We start from the raw sequence: 20,542 nt of genomic DNA, 5'->3' as shown, positions 1-20,542 counted from the left end.
TTCACATGCGCGTCTCGGGACGTGTAGGCGGTGACAGTATCTGGTCACGTATGCCATTTGGAAGTAGCGGTCTAATTCAGCGAAGTTTCAAAACGTGAAAAGGAGTAAATCCAAACACATCCGGATTTAATATATCTTCTGAGCTCGATTCAAGCATACAATTGTTAAAGTATAAAACCTTTTATATTTTTTTTAAAAATACCAAGGTGTGTACATTCGGTCACGCACGAAAGTTTAAAAAGACATTCGGCTCCATTTAATGTAAATTCTCATAATAATAAAAAAGAAGCCTAGGTTTAGTGTCTTTGACGTAGTATAAGTTCTTTGATGGGTCTATGAAGAAATGTAATAAGTTGCAAAGTTTTCACGAAATATATATGCGGGTGCGCGCACACGGTCGCGCACGAACGAAAGTCAAAAAAGCGGAGATAAACCCCCTTTATAATATGCTCCTGGAGCTCTTTTTGGTAGAATGGGTTAGTTCTGAAAATAACTTTTTTTTTTTTTTTTAAAACAAGTGTTATGTTGTTTTTGATTTTTTAAACTTGCAACAACATTTTCATGTGTGAGACAGGATCAAAATGAAATGAAGACATTTATCTTTTCTTGGGGCATTTATGACTCTCAATTTTTAGTTTAGTAAGAATGAGGCTCTGCTCTCCGTACAGAAGAATTTCTCCACATTCGTTGCATTTCATGTGCACCTTTGCAAGATATGGTCTCAAGTCCATCACAGCACTCGATGGAGATACAGGTCGTCCACCAGAAGATGTGCTGGCCACCTCTGATGGTAATAGCGTGGCCAGGGCTCTTGTCGATGCCTTTGCAAATTCCACAGGGTGCACTTGTTTGACATGCCGCACCATGGTATGTATGGAAAAGGAATATTTTTTTCTTGGATTTCCTCTTGAGAGAACCGAATTGCATATCGTGCAGGTAACTTTTGGCGCATTCACTTTCTTTTGTTCTTCAGGATAATTGAAAAATTGCCAAATAAAAGATTCCTTTTTTCTTTTTAAAGGTAGTCGCTCATTTCCTTCAGATTCGGAAGATGAATGCGGGGCGGCAGCCATTTCAGCAAAGTCTTCCAAAGGATGTTGAACGTTGTTCTCTTTTGAGAGTACAAAAGATAGTGAGGGAAGTGGGTGGAGTCCTCCGTGTAAATTGCAGAATAGAAACTACTAAGAACCAATTGGAAGTGTTGTTTTCAAGTCACATGACTTCACATGCGCGTCTCAGGACGTGTACGCGGTGATAGTATCTGGTCACGTACGCCATTTGGAAGTAGCGGTCTAATTCAGCAAAGTTTCAAAACGTGAAAAGGAGTAAATCCAAACATATCCGGATTTAATATATCTTCTGAGCTCGATTCAAGCATACAATTGTTAAAGTATAAAACCTTTTATATATTTTTTTAAAATACCAAGGTGTGTACATTCGGTCACACACGAAAGTTTAAAAAGACATTCGGCTCCATTTAATGAAAATTTTCATAATATTAAAAAAGAAGCCTAGGTTTAGTCTCTTTGACGTAGTATAAGTTCTTTGATGGGTCTATGAAGAAATTCAATAAGTTCAGACTGCAAAGTTTTCACGAAATATATAGGCGGGTGCGCGCAGTCGGTGGCGCACGAAAGCCTGGAAATGCGCTATCCATTTTATTGAGAACTGTTGCCGAGAGTGCGCACACCGGGTCGTGCATGAAAGTTTAGAAAGGCAATTTTTATTTACAGGCAAATTTTAATGCGTTGAAAAAAAGGCAAGGTACAGACTTTCTAATTCTGTATCGCTTTACAAGGAGTCTCTATGCAACTTGAACAGTGAAGAAAACGGCTTGTTTCCGAAATAAATATTGCCAGAACTTTATTGACAAAAGTATAGGTTGTATACACGAGATATTTCTGAATTAGCATTTTAAAAACCAATGAAATTCACTGAAAAAACCATAGGTTTTACACACGTTATAGTTAGGAAGTAGCATTTACAAAACCTATGAAATTCACTGAAAAAACCATAGGTTTGACACCAGTTGTAGTTAGCTGGAAATTTTACTGATATAAAACCAATGAAATTCCACGTTATAGTTAGTTGGACTCACTATAACTTGCGCGTGTAATGCACTGCTGATGACGTCACATATTACATCACTCATGACATAACTGATGACACCATCCAGTGAATGTGTGTCTTTCTGAAAAATAAATATGTGTTATATATGTATATATTATTGAATATCTTAGTGAATACATATATTAGTGAGTAATGCTTAAATATTTAAATATATGTATTAGTGTTTCACTTTGTGTATAAGTGGCTGCATGGGTTGATGAGTAGGTACATGTGTATGTATATAGGTTATTAGATGTTTTTCTTAGTATCAGTATGAGTGTTTGCATGGTTTGGTGGGGGTATTACTTAGTACATAGATGCAAGAATGACTGAGTCTCTGTTTGTATGTGTTTTGAAGACAGCATATGTGCAGGACTGTATGGGTGGATTAGTGTGCATATGTCTGTGTTAGTGAGTGAATGACTGTCTTATTAGTGTATTTATCAGTAACTACATATGATTTAATGTAGTATATGTGAATATTGATGTATATAAGTGACTATATGTGAGAGTGAGGGATTGTAAGAGTTCCTGTTTAAATTAGTATGTGTTTCTATAAGTGATTTTTTAAGAGAGTAAGTATGTGTAAGTTTCCTTAGAAGTAAAGTGGTAGTGTGTGTATAGCTGTTTATGCAAATAAATGGATGTTCAATAGTTTATTTGCATGTGTGAGTATGTGTGTGAATAACTTTTGGATAACTGTCGGTGTGTAACAGGATGTGTAGGTGTATCACTACATATGATTAGTGAATATATGTATGAGTGACTATATAGAACTGTTGGTGAATTAGTGCATGTGTATATAGATGGTGGAATTATTGAATTGGTTGTTGTAACTGGTATGGGTATCTCCATTTTTTTGAAAATTTTAGTTTCTATTTTTGAATATGCGTTTCAAGGGTTAGATTACAGTGAAAGGAGGTCTGTCACTGTGTCACAAGGATGGTGTCATCAGTGATGTCATGAGTGATGTAATATGTGACGTCATCAGCAGTGCATTACACGCGCAAGTTATAGTGAGTCCAACTAACTATAACGTGGAATTTCATTGGTTTTATATCAGTAAAATTTCCAGCTAACTACAACTGGTGTCAAACCTATGGTTTTTTCAGTGAATTTCATAGGTTTTGTAAATGCTACTTCCTAACTATAACGTGTGTAAAACCTATGGTTTTTTCAGTGAATATATATATATATATATTCACACGATCAGGAAGCACAATGAGGAGTGCCTCAGGAAGCTTTACTTTAAAAGTTCATTTATTTTGCGCTCAAACACTTGCCAATAGCCCCCAAACACGAAACCACAGGCTCCTCGATATAGATGCTCTGCCAGACGCGTTTCAGGATACCAAGTCCTTTCCTCAGTGGCATGAACGGAAGTGATAACATCGCAATGATTATTTCAATTTCAAATACCTGCCCATATGGGCGTGGCATTTCCCAATGTCTCATGGTTTTTGTAGTTTATGTCCCAAGTGGGTGCGATGTTTACTGCCGAAATTTAATGCAAATAAAAAAAAACAGTGGGTCGATGCTCTGAGTTCGGCGTTGTGGCTGCCCTGCTTTTTAGTGGTCAAGGGCGAACTTTGCGCAGGTTCCAGTCCAGAATTGCAACCTGCAACGCTTCCTTCTGTTGTTGCCAGGCTCAAACTGCAAGCCTGGACAGACCCGCAGACTCGGTGGGCCTCTCCCCGTCAGGCGTGCAAAGCCCCAAATTATTCACACGATCAGTAAGCACAATGAGGAGTGCCTCAGGAAGCTTTACTTTAAAAGTTCATTTATTTTGCGCTCGAACACTTGCCAATAGCCCCCAAACACGAAATCACAGGCTGCTCGATATAGATGCTCTGCCAGACGCGTTTCAGGATACCAAGTCCTTTCCTCAGTGGCATGAACGGAAGTGATAACATCGCAATGATTATTTCAATTTCAAATACCTGCCCATATGGGCGTGGCATTTCGCAATGTCTCATGGTTTTTGTAGTTTATGTCCCAAGTGGGTGCGATGTTCACTGCTGAAATTTAATGCAAATAAAAAAAAAACAGTGGGTCGATGCTCTGAGTTCGACGTTGTGGCTGCTCTGCTTTTTAGTGTTCAAGGGCAAACTTTGCGCAGGTTCCAGTCCTGAATTGCAACCTGCAATGCTTCCTTCTGTTGTTTCCAGGCTCAAACTGAAAGCCTGGACAGACCCGCAGACTCGGTGGGCCTCTCCCCGTCAGGCGTGCAAAGCCCCAAATTATTCACACGATCAGGAAGCACAATGAGGAGTGCCTCAGGAAGCTTTACTTTAAAAGTTCATTTATTTTGCGCTCGAACACTTGCCAATAGCCCCCAAACACGAAACCACAGGCTCCTCGATATAGATGCTCTGCCAGACGCGTTTCAGGATCCCAAGTCCTTTCCTCAGTGGCATGAACGGAAGTGATAACATCGCAATGATTATTTCAATTTCAAATACCTGCCCGTATGGGCGTGGCATTTCCCAATGTCTCATGGTTTTTGTAGTTTATGTCCCAAGTGGGTGCGATGTTCACTGCCGAAATTTAATGCAAATAAAAAAAAAAACAGTGGGTCGATGCTCTGAGTTCGGCGTTGTGGCTGCTCTGCTTTTCAGTGTTCAAGGGCGAACTTTGCGCAGGTTCCAGTCCTGAATTGCAACCTGCACCGCTTCCTTCTGTTGTTTCCAGGCTCAAACTGCAAGCCTGGACAGACCCGCAGACTCGGTGGGCCTCTCCCCGTCAGGCGTGCAAAGCTCCAAATTATTTACACGATCAGGATGCACAATGAGGAGTGCCTCAGGAAGCTTTACTTTAAAAGTTCATTTATTTTGCGCTCGAACACTTGCCAATAGCCCCCGAACACGAAACCACAGGCTCCTCGATATAGATGCTCTGCCAGACGCGTTTCAGGATACCAAGTCCTTTCCTCAGTGGCATGAACGGAAGTGATAACATCGCAATGATTATTTCAATTTCAAATACCTGCCCGTATGGGCATGGCATTTCCCAATGTCTCAAGGTTTTTGTAGTTTATGTCCCAAGTGGGTGCGATGTTCACTGCGGAAATTTAATGCAAATAAAAAAAAAACTGTGGGTCGATGCTCTGAGATCGGCGTTGTGGCTGCTCTGCTTTTTAGTGTTCAAGGGCGAACTTTGCGCAGGTTCCAGTCAATGTTCCCTCTAATTATTTTCCTCTGTGTGCGGCAGAGTAAGGTCTGTGTGCGCTGCAGCTACGGCTATGTGCACCAAGAACCTGACCGCGTGTGTAGACCAGGACTTTGAATGGGATGAAAATACTTGGTGATCTTTCAAAGGCGCGTAACCGATGCAATTAAAGGTGTCGCTTAAAAGCAATTACGCAAAAAATATGTGCATCGCATAGTGTGCCACCTTACTGATATTTTGATGCTTCTGTCATTGCATCCAGATATATAATACAAGTAACATTACACCTACAAGAAGCCAAGACTATTGGCTTTGTCAATGGTTGTTAAGAATAAAAAGCATTTTGGAACCATAGTTAGAAATATACAGTGTCATCATATATTGGACTCCCGTCAACTCACGTCTTTCTGAACAATACCATTGGACCTGTCAGATTGATGGCCAAAACACTCCAATGATGTGGTGCTCTGGAAATCATTTCAGGGTTAGAAGGGTGAACTGGATTGGACCCATACATAAAATAGGAAATGGAGACTGTATTATTGCCATTTTTCAGCATCCAAATATGGTAAAGGCCCGCCTTTTTACCATTCAGGCCAGCCATTAACACCTTAATGATTTTGAGGAGAAGATTACAGCTGCCCCCCTAGGCTTCCCTTACAAACCTCCAGTACCAATCATTTTATGGAAACAGGGCCACCAACAATTCTTCCAACAAAGAAATCAAAGACAGAGCTTATCTATACCCTGTTCAAAACGATTTGCTCTTCTCTGATGCCTCGGTAAACAAGACTGACAGCAGGTGGACACTGGGATCCTTGAGAAATCTAGTTGGATGAGGGACAAAGATACAAGGGGTACGCAGCAGTGCAAGAAACCAAGTGAAAGATGTCTTGCTAAGATTCTAAACATGAGATCTTGGAATGTAGCAGGGATCAAAAACAAAATTGGTAACAAGTATTGGCAAATGTATATTTACTCCGTGCAGCTGCTGTTTCTACAAGAAATGTGGCACGCACATAATTTTAATATTGATGGATGTGTCACAATAAATTCCCCCGCAAAACCCTCACTCTACGGGAGGGCAAAAGACAGCTTGGCAAAATTGATATCCACTACTGTCCCAGTAACTGTAAAGAAAATCTATACAAAATCCCCATTCTTTCAACCGGCTCTTTTGCAGATGGATATGAAGCAAACATTTGTATTGATAAACTTTTATGATAATGTTTTAAATAGTACAAGGTACAGAGACATGGAAGACCTTGTTGCTGTACTTAAGAATTCTGTAAAGGATATGAGCCAAATTGTATTTTTGTTTGGATGGGGGATTTTAATATTAATAAATGTCGATTTTCAGGTTTCGACATTTGTGGTTATGCTGATAATTTTGGAACCAATCAGGGGGCCCCGCTAGGCTTACTAGAAGAATGCTTGCCTTTAGAATACCAGGCGGCGCGGAGTCATCTCAGAGGCACTTTAGAACACCAGACAGAGCCTCAGAATCCCAGGCAGCGCTGTGTCACCTCCGAGGCGCTTTAGAATACAAGATAGCGCTGTGCCATCTCCGAGGCGCTTTACAATGCCAGGTGGAGCTATGCCATTTGAGAGGCGTCTCAAAGTACTAGGCGGTGTTGTGCCATGTCGAAGCATGTGGCACGTGCCACGGAGGGACAATCCCGAGAAGGCCAGGAAGATTTAAGAAACCAGTCAAGAGCTGGGTTCAAAGGGAGGGTTTGGTGGCTGTTGCTAGCGCGAGACCTCTTGGAAGTTCAAGAGGTGAACGCGCCTGCTGATGAGATTGGGCTCCTCTTGCTGGTTGAGTCCGGGCAGGGCTAAATCTACCTTTCATCCTCCCCAAGTCGAAAAAAATGAAAATATTTGATTTGAATGTTTTTTTAGTCATATTTGTGTAATAAAGATTAGCCCTGCCTGATGTGGGGATTATAGTTCTTTATAACAGATAACTTGAAAAGAGGTGGTATTTCTGTTCTATAATCAATGCATCGTTTATTAAGTAAGTTTGATACTGACGCATGTAAACTCTGTAAGATAGCCAGTGAGGTTACTGTAGCGCATTGAGGTACGCCATACTGTAGTTATGTAGAGCTTTACATCCTGGCGAGGTGCTAGAGTGCACTGGTGACCTGACTGCACGCTCCTCCGTGGGGGTGGATCTGTGGATGGAATAGTGCGTGTCTGGCCGGTGACATAAGTGGGTAGTGTTTGTTGCTCTCCTTTCACCCTGCACTCTCGTGAGTGAGGTGAGACGGAGGGAAGGCAGGACACTTAGGCATTAGTATGCTGGTGCCTAGAGTCTAGGCACTAGATGGAGAAGTGTGGCCTTTGTGGGAAGGACGCTGGAGTGTGTGTTCTTGGCAGAGATGGCTCAAACCACATCACACCAAGCGTGCAACAGCCCCTACTCCTGGGTGTAGGAGACCGTTGTGATAAAGATGTGTGGGGAAGGCGGACACCTACTGCCTCCAAAGAGGTCTGCACAGAGCGTGGTTACATTATTGTCACCCTTCACGTCACTTCCTCTTTCTTTCGATGTCTCTCTCACGTCTCTCGTGTGCAGCCTGGACAAAACATAGCATTTTGTGTCCAGACAGTAACCATTATAGGTGCACAAGGGACAGGGAGAGAAAGTGAGTGAAAAGAGAACGAGAAGGGAGAGAGAGACACGTATGGTGGGAAGGCAGTCAGAAAGAAGAATGGAGGAGGAGAGAATTGAAGAAAGAAGAGGTGGGAAACAAACAGCTAAAGGGGCCTGCCTTCAGCGCGCACTGGCTTTTAGCCGCTGTCGAGATGCGTTCCCACAGGTGTAGTTTCACTTTTTAATTTGTTGGTTAGGTTTGTATAATTCTCAAGCGTGCTGTCTTTCCTTTCACTCTGTCACTGTTTCATTCTTCTTGCTGTCTGCCTCGGGTTCTCTCTCTCCATCTCGTTGCCTCTGTCTCGCAGGCTCGCTCTCTCCCACTGCACCCTCGTACTTTCTCTCCCCTCACGTCCCCCTCCCACCTCAGGCTCCTGTCTACACACCTGTCCTAGGAGCTGCAAACGTTTATTTAAAGTCTTTTTACGGATAATTTCAAAAGTGCTTATCTCAGGAAATGCATTACAAAAGTGTCTGGTTTTCGAGCGAGTGGAGAGTGTCGCATTAATGCAGCTGCTGATTTCTATGGGTGACCGTTCATCTCTCCTTTACAGGACAGATGGAGGAAGGCAACAGGAAGGGTCACAAGCAGCCCCGCAATTGAGCGCAATTAAGAAAAGAAAAGCAAAGTCAAACACGACGTGTGCTTTATCACACGTCGTGTTTGACACACTGCATTCCTTTTCTTACAGTGCATAGCTGCGGGGTTGATTGTGACCCTTTGAGTTAGTATTCACCCTTTTCACGTTAATTGCACGAATACTAATTCAAAGGACCACAATCAGCCCCCCAGCTGTGCCCTGTAAGAATCGTCCTCTCCCGCATTGATGAAATGCAGTGTTTCGCGCCGCTCGCATTGTAAAAGAGACGGCGCGAACGGTGTCCCGGGAGTGCGCGCTAAATACAGCACTCTGCGCGCCTGGGGTGACTTCTGTGCGCGCGCGCTGACCCGCGCAGCTTGTTGGGAACAGTGGTTCCAGTCCTGAATTGCCACCTGCACCGCTTCCTTCTGTTGTTTCCAGGCTCAAACTGCAAGCCTGGACAGACCCGCAGACTCGGTGGGCCTCTCCCCGTCAGGCGTGCAAAGCCCCAAATTATTCACACGATCAGGAAGCACAATGAGGAGTGCCTCAGGAAGCTTTACTTTAAAAGTTCATTTATTTTGCGCTCGAACACTTGCCAATAGCCCCCAAACACGAAACCACAGGCTCCTCGATATAGATGCTCTGCCAGACGCGTTTCAGGATCCCAAGTCCTTTCCTCAGTGGCATGAACGGAAGTGATAACATCGCAATGATTATTTCAATTTCAAATACCTGCCCGTATGGGCGTGGCATTTCCCAATGTCTCATGGTTTTTGTAGTTTATGTCCCAAGTGGGTGCGATGTTCACTGCCGAAATTTAATGCAAATAAAAAAAAACTCAGTGGGTCGATGCTCTGAGTTCGGCGTTGTGGCTGCTCTGCTTTTCAGTGTTCAAGGGCGAACTTTGCGCAGGTTCCAGTCCTGAATTGCAACCTGCACCGCTTCCTTCTGTTGTTTTCAGGCTCAAACTGCAAGCCTGGACAGACCCGCAGACTCGGTGGGCCTCTCCCCGTCAGGCGTGCAAAGCTCCAAATTATTCACACGATCAGGATGCACAATGAGGAGTGCCTCAGGAAGCTTTACTTTAAAAGTTCATTTATTTTGCGCTCGAACACTTGCCAATAGCCCCCGAACACCAAACCACAGGCTCCTCGATGTAGATGCTCTCCCAGACGCGTTTCAGGATACCAAGTCCTTTCCTCAGTGGCATGAACGGAAGTGATAACATCGCAATGATTATTTCAATTTCAAATACCTGCCCGTATGGGCGTGGCATTTCCCAATGTCTCATGGTTTTTGATAGGAGTCTGTCTGGGGTGAGGGGGGTTTGCAAATAAAATATTCTATATACCGGAATTCCTGAGTGCTTGACGTTTCTCTGACGAAAGAAAGTCAGACTGTGTTCCAATATATATATATATATATATATATATATATATATATACACACACACACACACACAATGGGTGTATGGATAGATGGGTGGTGGGTGCATGATGGATGGGTGGATGGATGCATGGTGGATGGATGGATGGGTGGATGGATGGAAGGGTGTTTGGGTGGTGGGTGCATGATGGATGGGTGGAGGGATGGGTGGATGGATGGGTGGATGGATGCATGGTGGCTGGGTGGGCAGATGGATGGATGGATGGATGGGTGAGTGGATGGATGGGTGACTGGATGGGTGGGTGGATGGATGGGTGGTGGCTGCATGATGGATAGTATGATGGATGCATGATGGATGGATCGGTGGCTGGGTGGTGGATGTATGGATCGATGGGTGGATGGATGGGTGGCTGTATGGTGGATGGATGGATGGGTGGATGTATGCATTGCTGGTTGGTAGGTGCATGATGGATGAGTGGATGTTTTTGTGGATGGATGCATGATGGATGGGTGGGTGGATGGATGGATGGGTGAGTGAATGGATGCGTAGCTGGATGGGTGGGTGGATGGATGGGTGGTGGCTGCATGTTGTATGGGTGGATGGATGGATGGGTGGCTGGGCGGTGGGTGCATGATGGATGGGTGTATGGATTGGTGGATGGATGCATGATGGATGGGTGGATGGATGCATGGAGGATGGGTGGGTGGATGGATGAGTGGTTGGGTGGTAGATGAGTGGCTGGGTGATGGATGCATGATGAATGGGTAGATGGATGGATGGATGGATGGATGGATAGATGGGTGTATGGATGGGTGGCTGGGTGGTGGGTGGGTGCATGATAGTTGGGTGGATGGATGGGTGGATGGATGCATGGTGGATGGGTGGGTGGGTGGATGGATGAGTGACTGGATGGGTGGGTGGATGGATGAGTGGCTGGGTGGTGGATGAGTGGCTGGGTGGTGGATGCAGGATGAATGGGTAGATGGATGGGTAGATGGATGCATGGTGGATGGATGGATGGGTGAGTGAATGAATGGGTGGCTGGATGGGTCGGTGGATGGATGGGTGGCTGGGTGGTGGATGCATGAGGGGTGGGTGGGCAACTTGCGCACCTTTGAAGCACTCCGCTGCTACTGCGCACGCACACCTTAGAAAGAAAACTGAATGCGCTCATCACGTAGCAAACTTTCATTTCACAACTGTTGTAGTTTAGTTCAAATTTATAACGAAAAACAAGTATAAGGGAAAATCCGACCATTTTCATTCGCATTACATTGGATTGATATCACATAATTAGATACTTCTGATTTATGGAATTACTGACATTATTTAAATTTTATTTACACTGGAATCAATGACGCCATGATTTCACGTTTTGCATTCTTGTTTGATGTTAAACAGAAATTGTCTGTGGTACATTTGAATATAACATTGACAGTACTGTTTATTATACAAATTTGCTGTGATGAAGAGTAACGTAAAAACATTCTTAGGCAAAGGAATTCAGTATATGTGCAACGGAAGCCAGGTAGTCACTAACCACAGACAAGGAAAAAAGTTTTAGTGCTGCCAATAGTCGAGCAGACATTTCCTTTGTGCGATGAGAAAGACTTGGATTTAAAGTACATGCTAACGATTGTGACATGCACATTTCCTGGTAGCTTTCCTTCTTTTGCAAAATCTGACAGAAATTAGGGTGCGGTTTGCCAATACTCGTGTTTAAAGAGTTGTGCCAACCCTCTATGGCATTCTTTGTCTTTGCTCCTCCCTCTAAGCAGGTCGAGTAGCAGTTCTACCAGTCCACAAGAAAACAAGGCTTCCTCTGGCGACCTGTCCTGCTTAGATGGCCAATCCATGTGTCTTCGAAATAATTTAAAATTGGTGCCAATTTGTCTTCGTTTGTTATAAAGTACTCAGACTCGGTAATCGATGTGTAGTACTCGTCTACACTGTCAGGAGAAACAAAGCAAAGTGTGCTTTGTTTTTTAAGCTCAAACTGTAGTTTGCTGTCAGACGCAAAATCCTCAATTAGGGATGTTTTTGGGATTTTACGCCAAAACGCCTGAGAAAAGTGGAAAAAATATCCTTGGATTTGGGTATCCATGTACAATTTGGTTATAGTATTCAGCATTGGCAATTCAAAGTCCATGATTACTTTTCTCAGACTTTTGTTTGGAATTTTTAATTTTAGGACTGACAAAAATTCAGTATGTTGAGGATTGTTTGTCTGGTAGTAAACTGTACACCAAAAGAACTACTGTGCTGTTAACGTTGCCGTGAATAGTGTATATTTGGGTAAAAGGGGTGGGCGTACTTTAAAAGGTACCATCCATCATCTAAACATCACTGTTCTCCAACCTAGTTAGATTACTAGGGGTTACTGAATATTAAAATATGCTTTAGAGCATTTTCATTGTCATACAATATAAAGGGTTCATTTGCAACTGTAAGAGAAAGTTCAAGAGGAATTGTTATATCAGAAAAGGTTTGTAGTGTAACGTGTTTAGGGTTAGTTGCCTGTTTCTTACGTTGCATTATTCGACGCAAGTTTGTAATAGTGGGCATACAACTAGCAACATGTTCAGTAATGTTTTGGGATACCTCCCTTAAAATAGCACCGCACGGGTCGTTGGAGTTGCCTGCAATCACTTTCATTTCATTTATAGATTCTCTCACTTCAATTGCAGTTGCAGAGGCAGAGTGGTTATGGTCGGTGCTTCTTAAAACAGAGTCACCCAGAGTAACCGCTCGGCCTCTGCAATGGCTGGAGTAGTATTGGACACACCTCCAATGACCCCATTGCTCCGAATGTCTCTCCTTACAATATACATAACCACTCTGTTTTAGTAGACGGTTTCCTCTGCTGGAGGTGATGTATTTGGCCATCTTCGGATCAGACATTTGCTCTAAAAAAAAAAAAAAGAAGGGAATCATTTCCGAGACATAAACAGGAACATAATTTGCTGTTGCAAGTTGTAAAAGGTGTAGACAGTTATAGGTACTTGACTTAAAAAAAAGGATAAAACAATGATTGGGATAGCGGCAATAACCCTACACATTTTTGTATACAATACAAATGGTGTAAATATTACGTACATCAGCACCTACAAAATTTGGCTACAAAAACAATTGGTTCACTCACAAACTATCAATGTAAGCTGGTTTACCTTTTTTGACGCTGTGCTCTGGCACTTTGCAATGACATCCCAAAATTTTGCTTGCTTTGCCACTGCATTACCTTTGAGTCTCTGTAACAGCAAAAAAAAAGAAAATAGGTTTGCGGTGAGATTATTAGTTGAGTGTTTAAATGGCAAACACCCATTGCAACGAAGTGATCACTTCGCCAGAACGTTACAACATGGTTATATCATTGTTACGGTGTATTTAACCATATTGTTTTCCTCTGGAGCTTGTGTGTAGCATAGTGAGCAATATTCAAATGGAAATAATAAACAAGCAACGTCAATAGGTATGATTTGTTTTATTTGATGTGCCTACGATTATGATTTGCACCATGAAGTAATTCAAAATGTGAAATATAATTTGTAAAATGAGTTTGTGTAATCCCCGCTTGATGTACACGATCTTGTAAGTCATTGTACATCTCTCTGGTGCGTCTTAGCTAAGTCTGCACTTCATAAATACAAGTACATATGTACATACATGTACTGCTGCTAGGCACAGGCATACTGTATTTTTGTTTTATTTTGCTTTAAAGAGTTTTATATAGCGCTAACTAGACCCGAAGATATCAGGTATCAGAGCGCTTTACATGAGCACCAGTTTCGTTAGAGATGGACACATAAGTCACTTTCTTTACTTTTCTTCAATAAATGGACATGCACGGTTTTCCTGCCCCAAACAGCACGATGTAATGTTTTGTGAACCCAGGTGCCACTTTTGTGTAATTTCCAGATGAAATGTGCCTTAGGTGAGCCAAGAAGAAATTGCGCTAAGGTTTTGTGGCATTCAGGTAAACACAATCACACCAAATACTGCCATAACTTGTAAAAAGGAGATAAACTTGAGTATGTACCAAAACATTGGATACATATCTCTTGAAGCACCAGCAGAGCTTGAATAAAGGTGGGAAATGTAAGGGCAACACATGCAATAAAATACATGTTTTTCGTGGTGGGAGGAAATAAAGGTATAGCCACAAACGGACTGCGCTATTGCTGTTGACCTTAGAACAGTCTGCCATGCAGGTCATAAATATGGCACCAATTGTATCATAAGCATAAGCTACAGGAGTTATTTCAACTTGGTGTTTGCCCTCATCATCATAGGGCATATTGTGCTCCAACTGTGCCCTTTACCCCATCCACCATTCACTAAAAAATATGAAGGCATATTAACTGGCTGCTCCATACACACTGGGCCATGGGTAGATATTTTAATGACTACTCTGGAGGCGGCGAATGACCTGGAGACCTGGGACTGCTTGCTCCAAAGCCATCTGGAGGCAGCCCAACAGAGCACTGGACCCTGTGTCTGCACAGCGATGGGGAGGCAGGGCTGGGGGGGGGTGGAGAGCCTCTGCATTAAAAACTAAAAGTGCTGCACAGAAATACCCAAATAATGCAAAACCAATTTGCTGAAAGGAGCAAGACTCCAAGTAAATCATAAACAGTGCCAGTGCCAGTTTGCTGTCCCATACATTGTGCCTCAAAAAGGTAATTGGCAGCAAAAGAAACATACACCATGAAATCACTTACCTATTCGGAGAAAAACATTGCATACACTGGAATTCCAAAAGCGACCAAGTTTACAAATTCAAAGCACTATGCCTCTGAATGCCACGTCCTGGAGGAGAGATAAACAAAATTAGTTTAAGGACAACTGCAAAGAGCGGGTTTGAGGCACAGCCATTACTTGATTTACCTTACTGGAAATGGCAGAGGTCTGTGCGCAGGAACGTTGCACTCACGTCTGGGCAGCTGGACAATACACTCCGAAATGGATGGAGGAAAGGTGGGCGACACCTTTTGTACCCCCCAATACATGTTTCAAAATTGTCAAGGTAAGCATTTAAATAATGCAGGGATTTGCATGACTATATTTAGTGAATGAATTAACACAATAAAAATTTACACAAAATAAAAATAGAAGAATTAGCGTTGGGGGGCAGTGGGGGCCAGGGGTTAGAGGCGGGTTCGCGCATTCTGGCAAAAGATAGCAAACACTGGTAGGACACATAACAACGCGTTGTTACGGTGTGCGATTTCAGGGTCTGCGAAGTGATGTTCTGCCCAATAGAAAGCAACGCATTGGCGTTGCTGCAGCTCTCAGTGTAACAGTTGACGAGGTAATGTACTATGCGGGGTAAAAGACGCGTGGTACACGCGCACGATGAAAAGGTGCACGATGCATCGTCATACATCCCTGTTGGACAGAGAAGAAATAATTGCATTACATATATCAGAAAAAAGAGCCATTTTGTCTTTTTATTTCTAGGTGCATGACACACAAGATCATGTCTGGATAAGTTCCATTGGATGGTATTGTCTCAAAACATTGACAAGCCCAACCCATAGTTGATTAATTCCTATAAGAAATACTTATATAAATTCCTCAAAAATGACTTTCTGTAAAATATATCAACCTTGGGCTTTGCTCAGTGTTCTGCACACTTTCGTGTGAATATGTATGTTCACTTGCATAAGCACTGCACTTTTTTTCTACATATTTAACCTGTATTGGTATCAGAATAATTATACGTATGTTCAACAGAGGAACATGGTTTTCATTTGATTTATTCCTTTTGAATAGAGCCTTTTATTGTATGTGAATGGCTTTTTAAGATGGGTTCATCCAATTAACTTTGAAAGTTACTAAACTGTATTACTTCTAATGAGTCCCACTGGACCAATGTTGTTTTAACACTCTTCCTTTTATAAGCATGGTTCACAACCACATCATCATAGATCCTAGATGTCTTTCTTCCAACAGACTACAGCATCCACCATGCACACATGAAGGAAGGAGGCCTGCTGTCAGTTGTTCTGGTCCTGCCCAATAGAATGGTAACACTCAACTCCATGAAGCTACCGGCATGCCATTTCCCATTCTCTGCAAATCAGACTACCCCCTTCCATCTCATCCACTGGCCTCCCGGGCTGAAGAAGGACTTATTGATGTTCTTATGTTAGTTGATTTGTAGGCTCCTGAGCAGGGGTGTAGGTGTGTGGCCCCTGCAGACGTTTTTGAAGCTAGGTCTTCAGCTGATTTGTTGTGGGAGGTTGTTCCATGTTTTGGGTGCGATGAAAGAGAGCGAGCAATGTCCGGCTCTGCTTTTGTGAATAAAGAGGGTGCATGACAATGAGAGTGATTCTGAGCAGAGGTGTCTTGATGGATTGTGCAACTGTATGCAGCTGTTGATGTATCCAGGTAAAGTCTTTTGTAGGACTCTGTAGGTGTGTTTAAGGAGTTTGAATTAACTGCGCTTCTGAATGGCGTGCCAGTGGGGCTTCCTGAAGTAAGGTGAGATGTAGATGCAGCAGGGAAGGGTGAGTATGAGTCTTGCAGTAGCATTCTCGATACCCTGAAGGAGTTGCTTGGAAATTCTGGCCTACAGTGCATTGCTGTAGTAGAGTTGGCTTGAGATGAGTGCGTGCCTGACAGTATGTTTGATGGTCTGTTGAAGCCACTTGAAGCTTTTTTATAGCATCCACAGGGTGTGGAAGCTGGGTTCACTGCGTTGACCTGTGCTATAATGTACAACTTATCGTCCAGGATGTTCCACACATTTATGGCGTGGTTGTTGGGTGTTGGTATGGGTCCCAATTCTGTTGGCCACCAGGTGGTGTCCCACAAGGAATTATTGTTTCTAAAAACCAGTACTTCAGTCTTGTAAGAGTTCAGTTTCAAGTAGTTGGTTCTCATCCATTCCGCTAACAGGGTCTTGCCGTTGGTGAAGTTGGTTCTGGTGGTGAGTGTCTTGTCCATCAGGCACAGGATGTGTTGGGTGTCATCTACATAGGAGAAGATGGTGATACCTTGAGTCTCGATGATTTTGCTGAGTAGTACCATGTAGACATTGAACAAAATCAGGCTGAGTGATGAATGAATGAATGAAAAATAATTTCTATAGCGCGTAACTACCCAGAGGCCTCGTAGCACTTGTGAGCAGACAGGCTGAATCAAAGCAGGATTGTTAAGTAGCGTTAAAGATGTGAGTTTGAAGCAGCTTACGGAAGATTTGTAAGTTGGATGGCCAGTAGGGGACTCCACATACAAATTTCTTTGCCTCGGATGGGAAAAGTGGCAGTCTCACTCATTGGGTTCTCCCCGTGGAAGGAGTAGATCCAACTGAGTGCTGGTCCTTGGATATGGCCCTCATGGAGTCTTCTGATTAATGTGTTGTAGAGGACTGTGACAAAGGCCATAGAGAGGTCAGGCAGGATGAAGGCGGCTGTTTCTCCTCAGTCTAGGATGGTCCTGATATCATCAGTGGCTGCAACAAGTGCAGTTTAAGTGAAGTGTTTCTATCTAAAGCCTTACTGTGTGCTGTCCAGTAGGTGCTTTTTAGTGTAAAGGAGTTAGGCCCATAAAACTGTAGGGTTGGCTGGACCGTATAAATACATATATCACACAAAAAAATGCCACCCCACCTTGCTTGTAAACTCTTACTAATAAGCAACACATAAATCTTAATTAGACATGTGCGGTATATTTATTTACCTCTTTTTCAACTGCTTTTAAAAAACAATCTTTTTTAGTTGTATGTCAGAGTAAAAAAAACACAACATATATAATATATATACACAACAATTTGACAATTAAACATGAAAAAACATTACTACATAAACAATGCAATCACTATATACAGTCACTATACACAACAACACATATATTTCTACTTCCACTTGTTCCAAAGGGCAAGTCACAATCCCTTGCCTAAATGACCATAAATGAATTAAAGTATATGGAACAATAATGGAAAAACACAGTTGGAAGGAGATATCAAGACTCGTTAGTTCTGTAATTCAGTGATTATTATTAAAGAATTTTCAAACTCCTTTTTTGCCAAAAAAGGAGTTTGAAAATTCTTTAATAATAATCACTGAATTACAGAACTAACGAGTCTTGATATCTCCTTCCAACTGTGTTTTTCCATTATTGTTCCATATACTTTAATTCATTTATGGTCATTTAGGCAAGGGATTGTGACTTGCCCTTTGGAACAAGTGGAAGTAGAAATATATGTGTTGTTGTGTATAGTGACTGTATATAGTGATTGCATTGTTTATGTAGTAATGTTTTCTCTTGTTTAATTGTCAAATTGTTGTGTATATATATTATATATGTTGTGTTTTTTTTACTCTGACATACAACTAAAAAGATTGTTTTTGAAAAGCACTTGAAAAAGAGGTAAATAAATATACCGCACATGTCTAATTAAGATTTATGTGTTGCTTATTAGTAAGAGTTTACAAGCAAGGTGGGGTGGCATTTTTTTGTGTGATATATGTCCAGTAGGTGCTGGCACTCCAAATGGATTGTGAGTTGTTTGTTGGGGGCCTTTTCACTTACTTTAATTGTGTAAAGAAGCAGGGAGCTGGCTTTGAATTTGGCCAATTGAATTGGGTTGTTGAAGGTTTCTTGAGGAGGGCATTGAGTGCTGTGTGATTCCAGGCTTCCAGGAAGGTGGCAGAGGTGCTGGAGGTGTTCAAGATGTGAGTCCGTGCTTGGGTGATTGGTGATGCGCCAAGGTTATGGATGTGGCGGGTCAAGGGTTCAATGGGGCACTAGAGTGGATGGTCCACTGATTGTGGCTGTTTCTTCGCTGGTGACAGTCTTCCCTCTTGTTTAAGTCGTTGTCTTGATTAGTGATGGGGTCTGGTTGGTGCACAAAGTTGCTGTAGATATTCAAAATGATCTCTTGCAGATTTCCTCACAACCTCATTGATCCAACATGCCGAAACCAGATTAATTAATACACTCACTGTGGTACAGCATGTCACACAATTAACACTCTCCAAAGGCCACATCCTCTACCTTGCATTCTCAACATTACAAGCAATCCAATGTAAACCACCCATACCACAGCCTGGACAGACCACTTCTCCATTCCTGGCTCCCTGCGCAGCATCCTTCCAACGAACCAAGGTCAAAGAAAATTAGAAAACAGAATCTTCAGATCCTGCTAAGACTTCTCCATAGACAAACCTCATGTGTGAACTAATCTCTTACCCTATCAATTCCATGACTGATGCCATCACTTTTCTTAGCAACTTCAAAAAATATTTGGAAAGCTATATGAACATTGATACCCCAATTACATTACACAAGTGCAAGCCAAAGCCTTCAGGGGCCTAGTACTCTAAATACTTTACTGACAATGAACCATCCATCGGCAGACAGGAAAGAAAAGGAGGAAAAACAGAACTCCCAAGGACTTGTTGATACTAAAGTCCCCTGCGCAACATGCAGGCAGCTTATTCCATCAGCCAAAGCAAAGTATTACACAATCAGTAAAGCCACCAACAGAAGCAAAACACTGTTCAAGACAATGAATCTCTGCATCAATCTCCTGCCGGATCCACCTATTCCTCACTACACTGAAAACTGTACTGCCATTAACTACTTCTTCAGTGGAAGTATACTGATGATCTGTGAGCACATTGATGACCCCAAGCCTACTTTAATTTTTGCACCCATCCCTTCCCTTAGAATCCTGCAAAGGTCATCTGTTAAAGCTCTACTTCCTCCACATCTTATGAAGATCATATTTTACCATTGTCCTTAAATAAAGCTGTACACTCTCTTACCAACATTTCTTATTATCAATGCCTCCCTTACTCAAGGCTTATTCCCATAAGCTCACCTACCATCAATTGGCAAAATCACAAAAAAATGGTTTATGTTTAACTTCAAGATCACATACGTACTAATTATCTACTGCCCAACTACTGGTCTGGCTTCAGATCACTATGCAGAATGGAGGCTATCTTACACATCGTAGACAATGCCCTCTTGACCACAGATAAAGATGACTCCTGTCTCCATCTATTACTGGACCTCTCAGATGCCTTAAATAGATTTCTCTGAAGTCAGGAAAATGCATCTCACTTTATCTTTATGTTTTGTAATGCATATTAATGTACACACCATTTATCAAGATTGCTTGTACATAATGATTATGTGTAGACAGAATACAGTTCACAACTACCCACTTAGCACATGTCACTAGAGTTACCCTTTTATGATTGCATACCTCTCCCTGTATGAACAGTGAATTCAAATCTATCCCACAATATTAGGATAGGGACATTACTTCTTCTTTCAATCTCTGATTCCCTGACTTCAACATCTGTTGGAAGGGTATATAGGTTGTTTCAGCCAGAACAGAAACCTTGGGAATGCTCCTGTTTGGTGTTCTATAAGTCCCATTCTGTGTCCACAATCTGGGAGAAGTGCAAAGATTTCTGGATTCAGCAGTGAAATGTGCTCCACTATTACTGGTTGGAATTTTATATATTGTGAATTCACTGGTATTGATTGGGTGTTGTCTGAGCATAGAAGCTGGAGCCTCCCCCAGCAAAAGAAAGATCTACATCATTGCTTATATGTGTGAACGATACTGTGTTGCTCCCTAACCTTGAAGGTACATGTTTCCCTTTCCTCGAGCCT

Source organism: Lissotriton helveticus, chromosome 6 (genome assembly GCF_964261635.1).
Source record: "Lissotriton helveticus chromosome 6, aLisHel1.1, whole genome shotgun sequence".
In the NCBI taxonomy this organism is placed as follows: Eukaryota; Metazoa; Chordata; class Amphibia; order Caudata; family Salamandridae; genus Lissotriton; species Lissotriton helveticus.
The sequence above is the reverse complement of the archived record's forward strand: the minus strand, read 5'-3'. Positions refer to the sequence as shown.